This window comes from Scyliorhinus torazame, chromosome 7 (assembly GCF_047496885.1).
Source record: "Scyliorhinus torazame isolate Kashiwa2021f chromosome 7, sScyTor2.1, whole genome shotgun sequence".
NCBI lineage: Eukaryota > Metazoa > Chordata > Chondrichthyes > Carcharhiniformes > Scyliorhinidae > Scyliorhinus > Scyliorhinus torazame.
Genome location: NC_092713.1, coordinates 284,214,162 through 284,234,412, shown reverse-complemented (window position 1 = coordinate 284,234,412; position 20,251 = coordinate 284,214,162). Strand labels below are relative to the sequence as shown.

The 20,251-nt window shown below is 43.0% G+C and overlaps 1 protein-coding gene and 1 pseudogene across 1 annotated transcript in view; both read right to left on the bottom strand.

Moving 5' to 3' along the window:
- The window catches only part of LOC140427080 (rho GTPase-activating protein 7), a 246,796-nt gene that overhangs the window by 150,486 nt on the left and 76,059 nt on the right, over positions 1-20,251 (bottom strand). The gene's annotated exons all lie outside the window — the stretch shown is intronic.
- LOC140427542 (U1 spliceosomal RNA) lies at positions 64-174 on the bottom strand (annotated as a pseudogene).

Below are 20,251 nucleotides of genomic sequence, written 5' to 3'. Positions count from 1 at the left end.
ACAGGAGCCCCATCAGTTTTAAGTATGAATAATTATTACTATACTGCTCAGACCACAACATTTGCAGTTGAGTATCCCGCATTTGGGGACATCGCAGGTGTCAGCACAGCCGAAGTACAATGGGCTAGCCTCGTCCTGGGCGAACCACCTTCTTAATCATGGTTTCACCCCTACTGCTCAGACCATGGTCTCATCGTTAACTTGGTGCCTCAATGTAAAATTTGAAACAGCAGCAATAATATCTCGTCTGCAAAATAACAAAATTCATTAGAATTTATAAAATGCGCAGTTTCAAAAAAGCTAAAAGAAATACTCCTGGTGTTATAGGCTTTTAGCAAGAGTAACAACTTATTCCATTTGTGTGAACTTTACATTGGAATATTCAGCCAATATTTATCTCTTGTACTCTTACATCAAGGGCCTGTTTATATCTTGACCCCAATCCAGATTGGATCATCAAGAATTTTAATTCTCCAGATCAACTTTGTAACACAAGTTGGAGATAGAAAGATAATTAGGCCTGGCCCCAGTGTCCTACCTTTGACCCACAAGACATTCAGCTGAAGAGAAGGTATGTAGACTTTCAAAATTAGATAGCGATGATTCTCCATGCTGCAATACTACACACCGGTGTTTTATACCCCAACAATAAGTATACTCCTAACATTGTAGAAATCCCACCAAATCTGTAATTCAAGGTTTGGCCTCTTAAGTGTGCTGATGCTCCAGTTTTGAAAATTAAGTGAGACATTTTCAAATGGCCAGCTTATTTAAGCCAGTCCTTGTATCGATTGTTTAACATTGCATCACAACATGAAAAGGCTCATCACCTTTACGACGAGGCATGGAAACATCATTACAGCTCCGACACATGGATCACCATTACTGCCCCTAACAACCAGTGTACAAAAAATGTATTTGCATGGTGATGCCATAGCAGCATTAAAAATGTCAACTATATCAAAATAAAACTAGTAAACAAGGCAATGCAATTCCAAAGTTAATTAGAAATGAGTGAACAGTCCATAATTCAGAAAACAAATCGGCACAAATAAAACAGCTTTAAGAGAGTTTTGCATTTCTCGATCACCTTTCACAATTGCCAAATGTTCTAAAAAAACTCTTGACTTGGTCACTGTAGTACAAGGGTTTGGCATAGAAAGGGTAACATAGGACTGAGTACATTGCCGGCCATACTGTCATGTAAAGGAACACATGACCAGAGTCTAGAGCGCAGTCTTGTACTGGATAGAGGCAAGCATGGAGACTACTCCTAGCTTAGATCTTATACTATATACGTTAATAGTTAGGAGCAGTTAATAAGCACTTACTATTAAATTATACAAAGATTTGATCTCAATGAGGCCTACCACACAAAACACTATATCTTACAACAGTCACTTATTTATTTAGGAAATGCGGCAGCCAATTTGGATACACTGGAGCTCCTACAAATTGACCAGATGGGAGTGGGTTAGCTCAGGTAGCCAGATGCTTTGTGCAGGTTAAATTTAATACCAGCAGCATGGGTTCAGATTCCCATTCTGGCCGAGGTAGACTGGAGGCAGTCTCCTCACTAATCGCAGTTTTTAAAGAATCTTCAGCGGAATTCTCCGTTGACGGGGTCCTCCAGTCCGCCAGCAACGCACCCACGGGTTTGCCAATGGCGTGAGTTGGCCACAAGGGGAAAGCAAGGAAAGTTAGGGGGGGGGGGGTGCCTTTTGCATTTTACTGATGATTAATTTTCTTTCTTCTCAATTAAGATTTGATCTCAACAGATTAATTAACTATCATTAAGCGCTTCTAGTTATGTCACCACACAAACTACTACAATGGTGACAAATGAAACTAAATGGTCCTCAAAGTACAAAGAATTTTACACCTAAATTTATTTATAAAAAAAGATATAAAATCTTGGCTCAAAAGGCTATTGAACTACAGCAGCTGGGTATCAAAATATCTGGTTAAAAAGGTTTCTCAGATGGAATTTCATAAACTAAGAAACTAAAAGGAAGGCAGAGGACTCGAGAACAGTAATCAATAGATGGCATAATTCCTCCATTTCAACATGTTGGTGGTGCCGATTTTTTCAAAATGTAGCAGCAGTGTGTCAGAAGCTTTTTATTTGCACCAAGGTGGAAGAGTCAAGGTGGGTGAGGAGTGGCATCTATTAGCTGGGATTTTCCACTCTCGAAAGAGTCGGATAGAATCAGTAATGGGAGCGGAAAATATTTAAAGAGCAGCCAAATCGTGTTTTATGACGACCAAAACGTCAACCCTCAGGTAGGGGTGGGGTGCATTTCCTGATGTTGAACATCATTTCCACTCATTAACATAGCATCAGGCTCCTACATCTGAATCTTCCCAGTCAGAAAATCCAGTCACGGCAGCATGGCAGAACGACGTGAAACTCAACTGGCCTCCCAAGGTATACACCTGGCCAACAGATCTCCAGGGGAGCTCAGATGAGTTGCATCTCTCAAGGGCTGGGGAAAGAGGGCCATGCCCGCGGTGGAGCGGAGGGAGTCATTGCAGAGCGAATTCCTTTGCGTTGAGGCAGCCTTTAAAAATGGTGCCCATTCCTTGACTTACTAAGTTGCTGATGAGGTGGGCAATTTAGAGGCCACCCTGCCAGCGATATGTCATGGGACCACCGACTCCCAGATCTTGCAATATACACCGGGAAAGCTGCCATTGCTATAGGCGGCTTCAATGTCACTTTTTCTGCCTGTTATCGGCCTTCGCCGATTTCTGGGAAAATCTCATCCATTGTCTGTATTTATGGCATGAATGTGGGTTGCTGGTGAAATTATCATGAAAAGAAATCTATGAAGCAAGGCATGAATGAGCCAGGACCTCAAAATGGTGATTAGTTCAAGACAATAAAAAAAGCACACTTTTACTATTAGAAAAGGCAGTCAGTAAAGATTTATTTTTAAAAAGTAGACAGCGTCTCTCAGAATGTTTCTAATTTGTTTGGGGATTGGAGAAAAGCCAGCACGATAAACACACTGGGCAGAACCTGACCACAATTTGGCAAAGTGTCAGGGTCAGACTGAAAACTGGTGTGTAACCCTCCAGTTGCACAGACCAGTTTTCTCTGCAAATATTGAGCCTCTTAGGGGGAAAAGTAAGAAAGGACGTGGCTTACTCTGGCAGGGCGAGGACTAATGAAAGCTGGCCATCGGCTCCAGTGTTGATCAATGCGCCATCTTCCAATGGCACCCTATCAGCATTGGAGCCGAATGGCCCCAGCTCTCATCAGGGGCTCTCTCTCGCTGCCCTTTACGGGCCAGAATTGATGATCCTGAGGCTATGTTGACGCCGTTGAGAAACGCGCCAGCGTTTCTGACAGCATCAACACCTAATCGCAGGATCACAGAATCCCGCCCAGAATCTCATGGAAGCTAATTTTATAATGCACGGCGAGTAGTTTTCTTTTATTTTCTCTCGGGTGTCATCGTGCAGGGCGCAGAGGTTTCTGAGTGAGTGCTTGCTGAGAAGGGGAGTGAACAACAGGTAAGCTCTTTCTTTCTTTTTTTAATCTCGAGGGGATGGCAGGGAAGGTAGTGCAATGTTCCTCCTGCAGAATGTTTGAGGTGAGGGACGCCGTCAGTGTCCCTGCTGATTTCATCTGTGGGAAGTGCACCCATCTCCAGCTCCTCAGAAACCGCATTAGGGAACTGGAGCTGGAGCAACTTCGGATCATTCGGGAGGCATAGGTGGTCATAGATAGAGGCTTCAGGGATGTAGTTACTCCGAAGAATAAAGATAGATGGGTGACGGTGAGAGGGGCTGGGATAAAGCAGTCAGTACAGGGAACCCCTGTGGTCATTCCCCTTAGTAACAAGTATACCGCTTTGGATACTGTTGGGGGGGGGGGGGGGGACTTACCAGGGGTAAGCCATGCGGTACAGGTCTCTGGCACAGAGTCTGTCCCTGTTGCTCAGAAGGGAAGGGGGGAAAAGAGGAGTAGAGCATTAATCATTGGAGACTCCATAGTTAGGGGGATAGATAGGAGATTCTGTGGGAACGAGAGAAACCCGCGGTTGGTGTGTTGCCTCCCAGGTGCCAGGGTGCGTGATGTCTCGGATCGTGTTTTCGGGATCCTTAAGGGGGAGGGGGAGCAGCCCCAAGTCGTGGTCCACGTAGGTACCAACGACATAGGTCGGAAAAGGGATAGGGATGTAAGGCAGGAATTCAGGGAGCTAGGGTGGAAACGTAGATCTAGGACAAACAGAGTTATTATCTCTGGGTTGTTACCCATGCCACGTGATAGCGAGATGAGGAATAGGGAGAGAGAGGAGTTGCACATATGGCTACAGGGATGGTGCATAATTTCTGGATAATTGGGGCTCATTCTGGGGTCAGTGGGACCTCTACAAACGGGATAGTCTACACCTGGACCAGAAGGGTACCAATATCCTGGGGGAGAAATTTGCTCATGCTCTTCGGGAGGGTTTAAACTAGTTCAGCAGGGCCTTGGGAAACTGAATTGTAGCTCCAGTATACAGGAGGTTGAGAGTAGGGAGGTCATGAGTAAGGTTTCAAAGTTGCAGGAGTGTACCGGCCGGCAGGAAGGTGGTTTAAAGTGTGTCTTCTTCAATGCCAGGAGCATCCGGAATAAGGTGGGTGAACTTGCGGCATGGGTTGGTACCTGGGACTTCGATGTTGTGGCCATTTCGGAGACATGGATAGAGCAGGGACAGGAATGGTTGTTGCAGGTGCCAGGGTTTAGATATTTCAGTAAGCTCAGGGAAGGTGGTAAAAGAGGGGGAGGGGTGGCATTGTTAGTCAAGGACAGTATTACGGTGGCAGAAAGGACGTTTGATGAGGACTCATCTACTGAGATAGTATGGGCTGAGGTTAGACACCGGAAAGGAGAGGTCACCCTGTTAGGGGTTTTCTATAGGCCTCCGAAAAGTTCCAGAGATGTAGAGGAAAGGATTGCAAAGATGATTCTGGATAGGAGAGAAAGCAACAGGGTAGTTGTTATGGGGGACTTTAACTTTCCAAATATTGACTGGAAACGCTATAGTTAGAGTACTTTAGATGGGTCTGTTTTTGTCCAATGTGTGCAGGAGGGTTTCCTGACACAGTATGTAGATTGGCCAACGAGAGGCAAGGCCATATTGGATTTGGTGCTGGATAATGAACCAGGACAGGTGTTAGATTTGGAGGTAGGTGAGCACTTTGGTGATAGTGACCACAATTCGATTAAGTTTACTTTAGTGATGGAAAGGGATAGGTAAATACCGCAGGGCAAGAGTTATATCTGGGGGAAAGGCAATTATGATGCGATGAGGCAAGACTTAGGATGCATCGGATGGAGAGGAAAACTGCAGGGGATGGGCATAATGGAAATGTGAAGCTTGTTCAAGGAACAGCTACTGCGTGTCCTTGATAAGTATGTACCTGGCAGGCAGGGAGGAAGTGGTCGAGCAAGGGAACCATGGTTTACTAAAGCAGTCAAAACACTTGTCAAGAGGAAGAAGGAGGCTCATGTAAAGATGAGACATGAAGGTTCAGTTAGGGCGCTCGAGAGTTACAAGTTAGCTAGGAAGGACCTAAAGAGAGAGCTAAGAAGAGCCAGGAGGGGACATGAGAAGTCTTTGGCAGGTAGGATCAAGGATAACCCTAAAGCTTTCTATAGATATGTCAGGAATAAACGAATGACTAGGGTAAGAGTAGGGCCAGTCAAGGACAGTAATGGGAAGTTGTGCTTGGAGTCAGAGGAGATAGGAGAGGTGCTAAATGAATAGTTTTCGTCAGTATTCACACAGTTTAAAGAAAATGTTGTCGAGGAGAATACTGAGATTCAGGGTACTGGACTAGGAGGGCTGCAAGTTCATACGGAGGAGGTGTTAGCAATTCTGGAAAGTGTGAAAATAGATAAATCCCCTGGGCCGGATGGGATTTATCCTAGGATTCTCTGGGAAGCTAGGGAGGAGATTGCTGAGCCTTTGGCTTTGATCTGTAAGTCATCTTTGTCTACAGGAATAGTGCCAGAAGACTGGAGGATAGCAAATGTTGTCCCCTTGTTCAAGAAGGGGAGTAGTGACAACCCCGGTAACTATAGACCAGTGAGCCTAACTTCTGTTGTGGGCAAAATCTTGGAAAGGTTTATAAGAGATAGGATGTATAATCATCTGGAAAGGAATCATTTGATTAGAGATAGTCAACACGGTTTTGTGAAGGGTAGGTCGTGCCTCACAAACCTTATTGAGTTCTTTGAGAAGGTGACCAAACAATGGATGAGGGTAAATCAGTTGATGTGGTGTATATGGATTTCAGTAAAGCGTTTGATAAGGTTTCCCACGGTAGGCTACTGCAGAAAATACGGAGGCATGGGATTCAGGGTGATTTAGCAGTTTGTTCAATCAGAAATTGGCTAGCTGGAAGAAGACAAAGGGTGGTGGTTGATGGGAAATGTTCAGACTGAAGTCCAGTGTACCACAAGGATCTGTTTTGGGGCCACTGCCGTTTGTCATTTTTATAAATGACCTGGAGGGCATAGAAGGATGGGTGAGTAAATTTGCAGATGACACTAAAGTCGATGGAGTTGTGGACAGTGCGGAAGGATGTTACAAGTTACAGAGGGACATAGATAAGCTGCAGCGCTGGGCTGAGAGGTGGCAAATGGAGTTTAATGCAGAAAAGTGTGAGCTGATTCATTTTGGAAGGAATAACAGGAAGACAGAGTACTGGGCTAATGGTAAGATTCTTGGCAGTGTGGATGAGCAGAGAGATCTCGGTGTCCATGTACATAGATCCCTGAAAGTTGCCTCCCAGGTTGAGAGGGTTGTTAAGAAGGCGTACGGTGTGTTAGCTTTTATTGGTAGAGGGATTGAGTTTCGGAGCCATGAGGTCATGTTGCAGCCGCACAAAACTCTGGTGCGGCCGCATTTGGAGTATTGCGTGCAATTCTGGTCGCCGCATTATAGGAAGGATGTGGGAGCATTGCAAAGAGTGCAGAGGATATTTACCAGAATGTTGCCTGGTATGGAGGGAAGATCCTATGAGGAAAGGCTGAGGGACTTGAGGCTGTTTTCGTCAGAGAGAAGGTTAAGCGGTGACTTAATTGAGGCATACAAGATGATCAGAGGATTGGATAGGGTGGACAGTGAGAGCCTTTTTCCTCAGGTGGTGATGTCTAGCACGAGGAGATATAGCTTTAACTTGAGGGGAGATAGATATAGGACAGATGTCAGAGGTAGCTTCTTTACTCAGAGAGTAGTAAGGGCGTGGAATGTCCTGCCTGCAACAGTAGTGGACTCGCCAACACTAAGGGCATTCAAATGGTCATTGGATAGACATATGGACGATAAGGGAATAGTGTAGATGGGCTTTAATAGAGGTGTTTCACAGGTCGGCGCAACATTGAGGACCGAAGGGCCTGTATTGCCCTGTAATGTTCTATGTTCTAATGCGTCCTTGCATTTATGTTCTGCACAGTAATTGGGAGGTTAGGTTGCTTGTCAAACTGATTAGACGCATTACCTTTTCTGAGAGGCTCTTGGCTCTTATTCATATCTCACTTGACTGTAAAGTGCTTTGAGATCAAATATTTTTAAGCATACTGTCGTAATCTAGCAGCCAATTTACATGTAGTCAATCTCCCACTATCAACATCCTGGGTTTGCCATTAACCAGAAACTGAACTGGACAAGCCACATAAATACTGTGGCTACAAGAGTAGGTCAGAGGCTGGGAAATCTGCCACAGGTAACTCACCTCCCGACAATTCAAAGCCTGTCCACTATCTACAAGGCACAAGCCAGGAGTGTGATGGAATACTCTCCACTTGCCAGGATGAGTGCAGAGCCATCAACATTTAAGAAGCTCAACATCGAGGACAAAGCAATCTACTTGATTGGCACCTCATCCAACATTCACCCCCTCCACCAGAGTTGCACAGTGACAGCAGTGTGTACTGTTTACAAGATGCACTGTCGGAACTTAGCAAGTCTCCTTTGACAGCACCTTTCAAATCTGCGACCTCTACCACCCAGAAGGACAAGGATAGCAGATGCATGGGAAAATCACCACCTGCACGTTCCCCATTCCAAGCTATAATAATAATAACTTGTCACAAGTAGGCTTCAATGAAGTTACTGTGAAAAGCCCCTAGTCGCCATATTCCGGCCCCTGTTCAGGGAGGCCGGTATGGAAATTGACCCCGCGCTGCTGGCCTTGTTCTGCATTACAAGCCAGCTGTTTAGCCCATTGTGCTAAACCAGCCCCTCTGCACCCATTCTGATTTGGAACTATATCGCCGTTCCTTCACTGTCACTGGGTCAAAAACTTGGAACGCCCTTCCTTACAGCACTGTGGTGTACCTATGCACTACACTGACAGCAGCAGTTCAAGGTGGCTCACCACCACCATCTGAAGGACCATAGATGCCGGTCTAGCTAGTGATGCCCATATCCCAAGAGAAAATAAGAAATAGAAAAATAGAGCAGGCGATTGCATGGATGGTGCAGGAGAAAGGGATTCAAATTCCTGGGACCTTGGGGCTAGTTCTGGGGAGGTGGGGCCTCTTCAGAGCACGCAGGTTGCAAATAAATAGGGCCAGGACCAATCCACATGGGGCAATTTGTTTGTGCTTTTAAAGAGGATTTCAATGGCAGGGGCTGGAAACAAGGATGTAGCATCAGACAGGATAAGTAAGGATTAGGAGCATCAGCTAAGCACTGGAGTAAGTAGCAGCAAAGTATTAAGTGGTATCAGACTAAGAAACTGCAGCAAGGTTTATATTGTATGTATGCAAATACATGAAATAGGGTAAATAAGGTTGAGGAACTACTGATGCGAATAGCCACATGAAAATATGGCACTGAGATGATAACAGAGACTGGACTCAAAAAAGGGTAGGACTCGGGTGCTAAATACCCTTGGGTATAGAATGTTAAGGAAGGAGAAAAGAAAGAGGGGATGGCAGTGATAAAGGAGGATTATTCAGTGTTAGAGAAAGAGGAGGTCTTGTGGTCAAGAACTATCTATTTGCTTCGAGTTAAGAAACAATGGAGGTGACATTTCACGACTGGGTGTACCCTATTAGTCATCAACTGTGGGAAAGATGCAGAGGAGCAGAGATTGGCTGGAAGTTACAGAGGTGCAAGTTTACTTACACTTAGTGGCAGTATCGTTGCAGCTTAACTTGCAAAGCAAAGCCTTCACAGACATCACTGATCGTCTACAGGTAAGGCACTTCTACCTGCACACTCTGGTGAAAGTATTGAGGGGTAGGCGACTCGAATCTCTGCCACAACTTCAGTAAGCTGGCCTCACTCATCTACTAATGATCTTCCAAGGAAGAAAATGCACAATGGGAAAAGTCATTCCACACCCTTCAGACAATGCACAAATGGAACTATTTGAGGACATGGCTGAGAGGCAGGTGACAATGTGATTTGCAGCAAGAAAACTTTTTCATTAAACAGCATTATTATATTTGCTTTCATCATTTTCCTCGTGGAGAGACAAGATTCTTATAACTCATCCATTGACCCTGGTGAAAGTAGAGATTACATTTCCAGGAATGAAGCCCATTTCTCACATCTCAAAGGTCAATCGAAATTATCCAAAGGAGTTTCATTGGGTTGTTGAAATCCCTCCGGAATCTTAAATAATATTACTACTGTATATGGATCCCATCTCTTGTCACCATAGACAGACAAACCGAGGATTAGCACAGACTAGGTTGTGATGGCCTGAGAGTCATCCTTTCCTGATGAGAATCAGATGCTTCATTGAGCAATTCCTCCGATGAATGCTTTTTCTCAAAATAAACACAAGCAGAGTATGACTGAATCAACATGACAGTACAAAAGAACAGCCACATATTTTATTGGGCAAAAGGGCTGGCACTTAATTTAAGTTTACAATAGAACTGTTCTCCAAAAGACTTTAGCTGCTTTGATGATTTGTCTTTTGATCAACTGCTATTCTGTTGCCAAGGCACAAGATGCTTTACCTCTGCTGACACATTCACTTGGAACTGCTGAACAGCACAAGATATGACCCCTCCCATTACATTTCTCACTCTAATTGCCTTATTGCTTCTCAGCTGTCTCTTGTATTTCTGACCAGGGAACTCTGCACACATTTCCTTTATTTAGACTCCCTGGGAAGCCAGGTCCTATTTGTCATTAAATTTTACAAAGACATCCACAGAGGTTGCAACATGGAAATAAGTCACCAGCCGGTGTCAAACATTTACACTCCACATGAACATATCGTTCTAATAGCAGCTCCCCGGCATGTTGCATTATCCAGTTATTCCCTTAGTAGTTATTCAACAACTAATCAAGGAAGTAAGTGAATTTCATGGACTACTTTTTTGAAGATTCTGTTCCAAACCTCTTGCAGGGCCAGCGTGTGTTTGTAAAGGATTGGTCACACCTTAATTTTTTTGCAGCGGTGACTCTGAGGATTGGATCCCTCTGATCAATGCAGCAATGTCACGGATTTTTGTCACCCACTTTAAAATGTCTGCTGTATGCTTCAGCCTTAGCTTCTTTACTTTTCCGACTCCACATCCACGCTTAACCATTCAAGCACAGTGAGCGTCAATAGTATACAAACTCACAATTGAACACTACAGGTGATGAAATGTCCATGGACATAAATGGAAGACTAAAATGAGACCTCGCACCAGCAAATCAGAATTATCAAAGGCATATTTCCAAAAATTCAAAATTAGTAGAGGAACCCCACATCACCCCCGTTAACATGAATATTTGAACTTTTAATAAGTTATTTGAAATTGCACTGTTAATAGGCTGAGGATTAGATGGTATGGATACAATGTCAAGAGCACAGGAGTTATCCCAGGGAGTGCGTGCAGAAGAAATGTTGAAGGAGCTGCTAAGCTAGTGAATAAACTATTCATTGTTACAAGTCCTTGCTGTCTGTGATTTGGGAACCCAAATGCATATTATATGGTATCAGGAGTTGGCAGTATGATACAAGGACTTTGCCTTGACAACCCACTTGAAACAGTTGGGAAAAGTTAGAGAAGGATTGGCCTACTTGCTACAGTGGAAAGTCACGTTCCTGATGGAACGAAGGATAAGTATAGGAAGTTTAGGGAGCCTTGGAAAAGGAGGGACATTGTGAACCTCATCAAAAAGGAAAAGGAGACTTTTGCACGATCTAGAAGGATGGGGACAGTTGAAAGTAGGAAGGGGGAAATTAGGAGGGCTAATGAAAAGTCCATGGCAAGTATGATTAAGGTGAATCCCAAAGCTTTTTATTCAAATGCAAATAGCAAGAAGGTGGCCAGGGAAAGGATTGAATCACTTAAGGACAGTGGGGGGAATCTACGTGTTGAGCCAGAGGAAATGGGAGAGGTACTAAAATGAATACTTTGCATCAGTGTTCACCAAAGAATGGGACTTTGTGGAAGATGATTCTTGGGTAGGGTGTGTGGACAATCTGGATCATGCTAACATTGAAAAGGAGGAGGTATTGGGTCTTTTTACCCCAGAATACTGAGGGAAACAAGGGAGGAAATTGCTGGCGCCTTGACTGACATCTTTCTATCTTCATTGGCTGCAGGCGAGATGCCAGAGGACTGGAGAAAAGCTAATGTGGTACTGCTGTTTAAGAAATGTGGCAGGGATAATCCTGGAAACTATAGGCCGGTGAGCCTCACGTCGGTAGTAGGTAAATTATTGGAGAGAATTCTCAGGGACAGAATTTATACCCATTTGGAAACAAATGGACTCACCAGAGATAGACAGCATTGTTTTGTGAAGGGGAGGTTGTGCCTCACTAACTTGATAGAGTTTTTTGAGGAGGTGATAAAGATGATTGATGAGGGGAGGGTGGTGGATGTTGTTTACATGGCCTTCAGTAAAGCCTTTGACAAGGTGCCTCATGGCAGACTGGTACAAAAGGTGAAGTCACACGGGATCAGAGGTGAGGTGGTAAGGTGGATGCAAAACTGGCTCGGTCACAGAAGGCAAAGGGTAGCAGAAGAAGGGTATTTTTCTGAATGGAAGGTTGTGACTAGTGGTGTTCCACAGGGATCTGTGCTGGGGCCTCTGTTGTTTGTCATGTACATAAAGGATTTGGAGGAAAATGTAGCCGGTCTGATTAATACGTTCGCAGATGACACCAAGGTTGGTGGAGTAGCAGATAGTGTTGAGGCGTGTCAGAAGATACAGCAGGACATAGATAGGTTGGAGACTTGGGCAGAGAAATGGCAAATGGAGTTTAATCCAGACAAATAAGGTAATGCATTTTGGTAGGTCTAACAGAGGGGAAATATACCGTAAATGGCAAAACTCTTAGGAATATAGAAAGTCAGAGATCTAGGCATGCATGTCCACAGATCTTGGAAGGTGTCAACAGAAGTGGACAAGTTACTCAAGAAAGCAAACGGAATGCTTGCCATCATTGGATGGGGCATTGAGTATAAAAACTGGCAAGTCATGCTACAGTCGTATAGAACCTTGGAAGGCCACAATTGGAATACGGCGCACAATTCTGGTCACCACACTACTAGGAGGATGTGGAGGCTTTTCAGAGGGTGCAGAGGAGGTTTACCAGGATGTTGCCTGGTATGGGGGGTGTTAGCTATGTGGAGAGGCTGAATAGACTCGGACTGTTTTTATTAGAAAGACGGAGGTTGAGGGCTGACCCGATAGAGGTCTACAAGATTGAGGGTCATGGACAGAGTGGATGGGCAGGCACTCTTCCCCAGGGTGGAGGGGTCAGTCACCAGGTTGCATAGATTTAATGTCCATGGGGCAAAGATTAGAGGAGATGTGAGGTGCAGGTTTTTTTACACAGAGGGTGGCGAGTGCCTGGAATGCGTTGCCAGGGGAGGTTGTGGAAGCAGATTCATTAATGGTGTTCAAAAGGCATCTTGAAAAACACATGGAAGTGCTGAGGGTTTTGGCAAAGGTTGGTATCATGATTGGTAGAGGATTGGAGGGCCGAAGGGCCTGTTCCTGTGCTGTATTGTTCTTTGTTGCGGTGTTATCTGACAAGTTGAAAAACGATACAGCTTATAGCGCCGCAAGATCATTAAAAAAAGTAAAAATGTTTTTTCCCCCAGCTGGAGGAAAAATAGGACCTGGAAATAATCCTAGAAATAAGAATATCTGTCTCTCGGTAAAAAAAATATTATCCTTGATAGATATGCAATCTTAGTGTTATGGGCGAGGCATTATCAGAACCCCAAAATGTATCATGGAGTTCAACCAACCTCTCCCTTTAATGTATTTGTTGCTTTCCCTACCACCCAGCTTTTTCCCTAAGTGTGGGATTACAATTATGGACACGTGGGTTTTTACACACAAAACACTGTTTATTCCATGAATTCAACATCTTAAATAAACATTGGATCTCTTAACACCCCTTACTTCAAAGATAACTCAGAAAATATTGCAACAGTGAATAATTCCTTAAAATGTTCCTTCAAACATCCAAAAGGCTTCAAACCTTCAAAACAGTAACACACCAGTCACAGTTAACATATATTTTCTGTTTTAGGGCAGAAATATATATGCTTGGTTGACTTCAGCTCCAGCACCTTGCTTTCTTCCTGCAGCTCTCTGGAAACACAGACACACCCAAGCTGCTTTCTCAAACCTGGCTTTCTCCCTTCAAGCAGATTACAGCAAACCAGAACTTCGCAAGCTGCTGTCTCAAACTGGCTTTCTTACTTTTAAACTGCTCTCAGCAAAACCAGCCAGGCATTTTTTAGCTGCTCTCAGCAAAACCAGCCAGGCATTTTTTAGCTGCTCTCAGCAAAACCAGCCAGGCGCTTTTTAACTAAAACTTCAAAATGGCTGAACTGAGCTGAGCTCCACCCACTCTATAACATCACTGTTTTCTTAAAAGGCACATTGCTTAAACATCCAGTTTTTAAAGGTACTAGCACATGACACCTCCCCCCCCCAAGAAAAAAAAACAACAGCTTCCAAGATGGTTTCAGTTTTCACTTTTGCACAATCCACTAAGAAATGTACACAGTAAAATTACTTTTACATTTCACAAAAAACCCCACGCAAACAGGCATAATAATATAGTCCATTTTTCTTTGCTCTTCTTCCTCCAACCAAAATCCTTCTCAATTGACAGTCTCTTTGAACCAAGTCTCTGCACAATCCATCCATTCCTCTATTCCTCGGCATTTCTCTTTAGAATCAGATACTTTAGTTCAATCTGACCACAGAGCCCCTTGCAATTCTCCAATACAGGAACATTGGTGATCACAGCTTTCAGGCAGTCAAATGCCTGTTGAAAGTCCACTGTCCATTGACATTTTTTAGGTTTCTTTAGCAAGTCCATCAGTGGAGTAATCATGCCACAAAACGTTTGCACAGCTGTTCGATCAAATTAATTCATGTCCAGAGATCGCATTGCCTCCCTTCGTCTTGAGGGTATCGGAAACTCCTCAAGGAAAGTAATTTGGGCTTCTCCAAATTCACTTTCGGCTAGGTTCATCACCAAACCAGCCACCTGAAGTCGATCGAAGAACTCCATACGATGTTTTAAATGTTCTTCCATGTCTGGAAATTGGAAATAAAAGCAGATTGTCCCATTTTCTCCATGCAATCCTTCAATGGTGGGACAGGATAAGAATCCGTTCTTGTAACTGCATTCACCTTTCTATAGTCCATACACAACCGTTGGGTACCATCTGGTTTAGGTACCATCACTATGGGTGGGCTCCATTGGCTGCAACCCACTTCAATTATGCCATTCTTCAGCAAACTCTCACTCTCTCTATTAACCTGTGCCAATTTTAAAGGATTAAGTCTATATGGATGTTGTTTGACAGGAACAGCATTTCCCACATCTACATCACATATAGCCATTTTAGTACTTCCCAATTTATCTCTATAAATTTGCCCATGTGCTATCAATAACTCTTTCAGGTCAGTTTGTTTTTCCTCTGGAAGGTAACTTAACAATTCATCCCAATTTTTAAGAACATCCTCATTTTCCAATTTAATTTGAGGTATGTCAAATTCACAGTCATCTGGATTTGGTCCGTCACTTTGAGTTAGAATCATTACAACCTCCTTTTTCTCTCCTTCCCTTTCAAAGTACCTTTTAAGCATATTCACATGACACACTCAGTGAGTCTTCCTTCTAGCTGGAGTTTTTAAACCACATAATTCACCTCACTTAATTTCCTTTTAATCTGATATGGTCCACAAAACCTAGCTTTTAAAAGGTTCACCTACCACTGGTAACAACACTAAAACTTTATCTCCACTGACAAAACTACAAACTTTGGATTTCTTGTCCGCTACCCGTTTCATCACATTTTGTGCAACCTTCAAATGTTGTCCAGCCAATTCACCTGCTCTATTTAATCGTTCCCTAAAATTTGACACGTAATCCAATGGTGTAATTTCCAATTTCTCGCCCACCAATTTTTCTTTAATCAATTTAACTGGTCCTCTTACCTCATGACCAAAAATTAGTTCAAAAGGACTAAATTTGGTAGACTCATTAGGTGCATCCTTAATTGCAAACAATACAAATGGGATTCCTTTATCCCAATCCACTGGATAATCTTGACAATACGCCCTCAATATAGTCTTTAATGTCTGATGCCACCTTTCTAACGCTCCCTGTGATTCTGGATGGTACGCAGTTGATTTAAATTGTTTTATTCCTAAGCTATCCATAACTTCTTTGAATAACTTTGAAGTAAAATTCGTTCCTTGATCCGATTGAAATTCTGTGGGTAGTCCATATCTAGTAAAGAATTTAAGTAACTCCTCCACAATCTTTTTAGCTGTAATATTACGTACTGGAATGGCCTCTGGAAACCTAGACGACACATCTATTACAGTCAAAAGATATTGATTCCCACTTTTTGTTTTAGGAAGCGGTCCTACACAATCGATTAGGACCCTTGTAAAAGGTTCCTCAAATGCTGGAATGGGTATTAAGGGTGCTGGTTTTATCACTGCTTGCGGTTTCCCTATAACTTGACATGTGTGACATGATTGACAAAATTTAACTACATCTTTATGTAGTCCAGGCCAATAAAAATGTTTCTGGATTTTAGCTCGAGTATTCCTTATTCCCAAATGACCTCCCACTGGTACCTCATGTGCAACTCGCAACACCTCCTTTCTATACCCTACCGGCAATACTAGTTGATGAACTTCTGCTCACTTTTCATCTGCCTGCATATGTAAAGGTCTCCATTTTCTCATCAAGACATCATTTTTACGGTAATAACACTCTGGTATTCCTCTTCCGTATATGCTTTCTGATATATCCGTTTGATTTCTACATCCTTCTGTTGTAACTCCGCCAATTTTCCTGAACTAAAAATATCCGCCTCATCCTCCACCTGTTCTTGTTCTTTTTCAACCATCTGATCAAAAATCGTTTCTGATAATTGCACTTCAACTTCATCTTCACTCTTTGATTTCTCCTCGTCTTAACCTGTGACTTTGCGACCTTATTACTACACAATCTGGAAAAATCCCAGGATATTCGTCCTTCAACCCTTCAGTTGACTGATTTTTCCACTGGCTTATCAACCACAGTAGACATCACTCCCACCTGCGATCCAGCTATATCATTACCCAAGATAAACTGTATTCCTGGACAAAATAGTTTCTCTATTACTCCTACTACCACTTCACCACTCTTCACTAAACTTTTCAACCTTACCTTATATAATGGAACGCTACTCCTCTCACCCTGAATTCCACCTATCACCACCTTTTCTGGCAACATTCTTCCCAAACTAAATAATCCCTCATCTCTTACCATGAAAGATTGACTTCCACTGTATCTCTTAAAATGGTGACATCTTTACCTGCTCCTCCTGATACACATGAGTATACTTTACCCACACAAGTAAATTCTTTAAATACATCTGGCACCTTCTTCACAATTATTTCTTGAACAGGCTGTACAATCGTTTGCACCTCCTTAGTTTCCCTTGGGCTTTCCTTTACCACTAACAAATCCCACTGTCTTATCCTGTTTTACCACATCAGCCTTCCCAGGGCTTTTCTTCAACCACCAACACTGACTTTACATGGCCTAGTTTATTACAGTGAAAACATTTGAAACTTTTAATTTCCACCCTCCTGGATTTCTTTTTAAATCTGAGGTACACTCTCTTTATTGTCTCCCATCAGATCACCTTTACCACTTTAGTATTTCTCATGTCCCTCACCGGCTGAAACTGATGTCGGAAACCAAGCCTTGATTTATCAACTAATTCATAATCACCTGCCATTTCCGCTGCTAATCTCGCAGTTTTAACCCTCTGTTCTTCCACACGAGTTCTCACTACATCAGGAATTGAATTTTTAAACTCCTCCAAAAGTATAATTTCTCGGAGAGCTTCATACGTTTGGTCCATTTTCAAAGCCCTTCAACCACCTATCAAAGTTACTCTGTTTGAGCCTTTCAAACTCCATGTATGTTTGACCAAATTTTTTCGTTAAATTTCTAAACCTTTGTCTGCAAGCTTCAGGCACGAGCTCATATGCACTTAAGATGAATTTCTTCACCTCCTCATACGTTCCAGATACCACCTCTGGTAGTGATGCAAACACTTCACTAGCTCTACCTACCAGCTTTGTTCGAATCAGTGACACCCACATGTCCTGTGGCCATTTCATTTGTTTAGCTCCCTTCTCAAATGAAATGAAAAAGGCTTCCACTTCCTTCTCGTCAAACCTTGGCAATGCTTGGACGTATTTAAATGGATCCCCACCAAGCCTTCGACTATGATGCTCTTTCTCACTCTCCTCATCACTATCATCCAACTGTACGTTTTCCTTTAGGTCTGCCAATTTTAACTGATTGTCATGTTTCATGGCCATTTTCTGAGGTTCAAACTCCCTCTCTTTATCTTTTTCCCTGATCTGTATCTCCCTTACTTTTTGTTCTGCTAGGGCTATTCTTTCTTTTCTCCTTTCTTCTCTCCTTTTATTCTTGCTCTCTTTCTCCTCTCTCTCTTTCCTCTCTCACTCTCGTATTTAAGCCGCATTAATTCTTTCTCATGTTCCATTTGTTTAATTTGCAACTGGAGTTTTGCCATTTCCAATGAGTCAAACTCTATCTCAGGCAAACTTAAATGCTTAACCACCGCCATAATTACCTCATCTTTTCGCATTTTGTCAGGTAATGTTAACTGCAATGTTCTTGCCAAATATATAACAGTCTGCTTTTCGTTTCTGTCCGTAAAGTACTGCGTGTGACATTCTCCATCCCCAAAAACTTGTGAGCCTCTGAAAGAGCCATTGTTCACAACACTCTCCCCACTTAAACTAAAATACCACACCGGAAAAGCAACAATCCTTCACTGTCTTTAAGTTCACAAAAGCCAATCCAATAGATAGACTTTTATCCCCTCAAGCCCCCAATTGTTATGGGCGAGGCATTTTCAGAACCTCAAAATGTATCATGGAGTTCGACCAACCTCTCCCTTTAATGTATTTGTTGCTTTTCCTACCACACGGCTTTTTCCCTAGGTGTGGGATTACAATTATGGACACGTGGGTTTTTAAACACAAAACACTGTTTATTCCATGAATTCAACATCTTAAATAAACATTGGATCTCTTAACACCCCTTACTTCAAAGATAACTCAGAAAATATTGCAACTGTGAATAATTCCTTAAAATGTTCCTTCAAACATCCAAAAGGCTTCAAACCTTCAAAACAGTAACACACCAGTCACAGTTAACATATATTTTCTGTTTTATGTCAGAGATATATATGCTTGGTTGACTTCAGCTCCAGCACCTTGCTTTCTTCCTGCAGCTCTCTGGAAACAGACACACCCAAGCTGCTTTCTCAAACCTGGCTTTCTCCCTTCAAGCAGATCACAGCAAACCAGAACTTCTCAAGCTGCTGTCTCAAACTGGCTTTCTACTTTTAAACTGCTCTCAGCAAAACCAGCCAGGCATTTTTTAGCTGCTCTCAGCAAAACAAGCCAGGCACTTTTTGACTAAAACTTCAAAATGGCTGAACTGAGCTGAGCTCCACCCACTCTGACATCACTGTTTTCTTAAAAGGTACATTGCTTAAACATCCAGTTCTTGAAGGTACTCTCACATGACAACAGCCAACCTGAAAATGACAAACAAAGGGGTGTTTGGAACACTCACAGATTAACCAATCAGGGATTGATTCGTTTGTGGAATTCACAGCGATGTAATCTGCAAGAAGTTGCTGCGAGAACAATCTAATATTACAAGCAGCCATTTGTATCTGTATGCTACACAAACAGGAAAAAAAGCAGAGATTTTAAGCGAAACAGAAGTGTTCACAGTACAGGGTCCGCCCTGCTCAAACTCCAATGGTCAGTTCCCCATTTGCACTTGGTAATAGATGCAACAAAATCATTTCACTAAATGCCTTTGATCAAAGCGGTCTCCAGCTCATTGCTAGTAGCTCACAGCAGCCTTCTGCCTTCAGCAACATGACAGTTGGTCGGTCTTCCATGGATAGGAGCAGCAGTGAGGTGAATGAACTGAAAGCTCAAAGTAGCAAAGTTTAAGAGCCTCCAACAGCACTACTGTGAAAGTGTCAACACTGCCATGGTGAGATCTTCACCACCGTCAACATCATTTGCAATAACGTAAAACTGAAGCTGAAGGTAAAGATTGACACTCGAGTAAAACGGAAGGTATTGTCCAGCCGAATGTTACAGGAAATAGACCAATATGCAGCACCAGACTCCAACACCCAGGCAGACCGTGTGGCCTATGGCAGACAAAGCATCACACCAAAGGTGTAGCTACCCTCTACTACACACGGGCAGTTGCATATAATTGACCAGAATGTAAAGCCGCTACGACGATGCATTTGGGACAACAATACATTGTGGCTCATTCAACTTGGTCCAGAAGTGCATGCTCTCCAACACCAAGCCCCAGAGACGGCAGCATACAAGGATCTTTTCAACTGTGACATCAATGGCAAGTTACCAGCTGTATACCACATCAGACTATATGACTCCGTATGACCAACAGTCTGAGCTCCGAGTGCCAGTAGCTATGAAACAAAAACGATGAGCTGCATTGGGTGCCATAACTCTTTTGGACAAGGCCACAGAATGGGCTTCAACATTGGTGGCCATGGTAATGAAAGATGGCAGTCAGGATATGTATTGACCAAGTGCACTTAAACAAGTGCTGTTCAGATCTCATAACCCTATGAAGGCGAGTGTTCAGCATCCTTGTTGCAAAATGTGGGTTCTGGCAAATCCCATTTGATTAAGAACACTCAAGA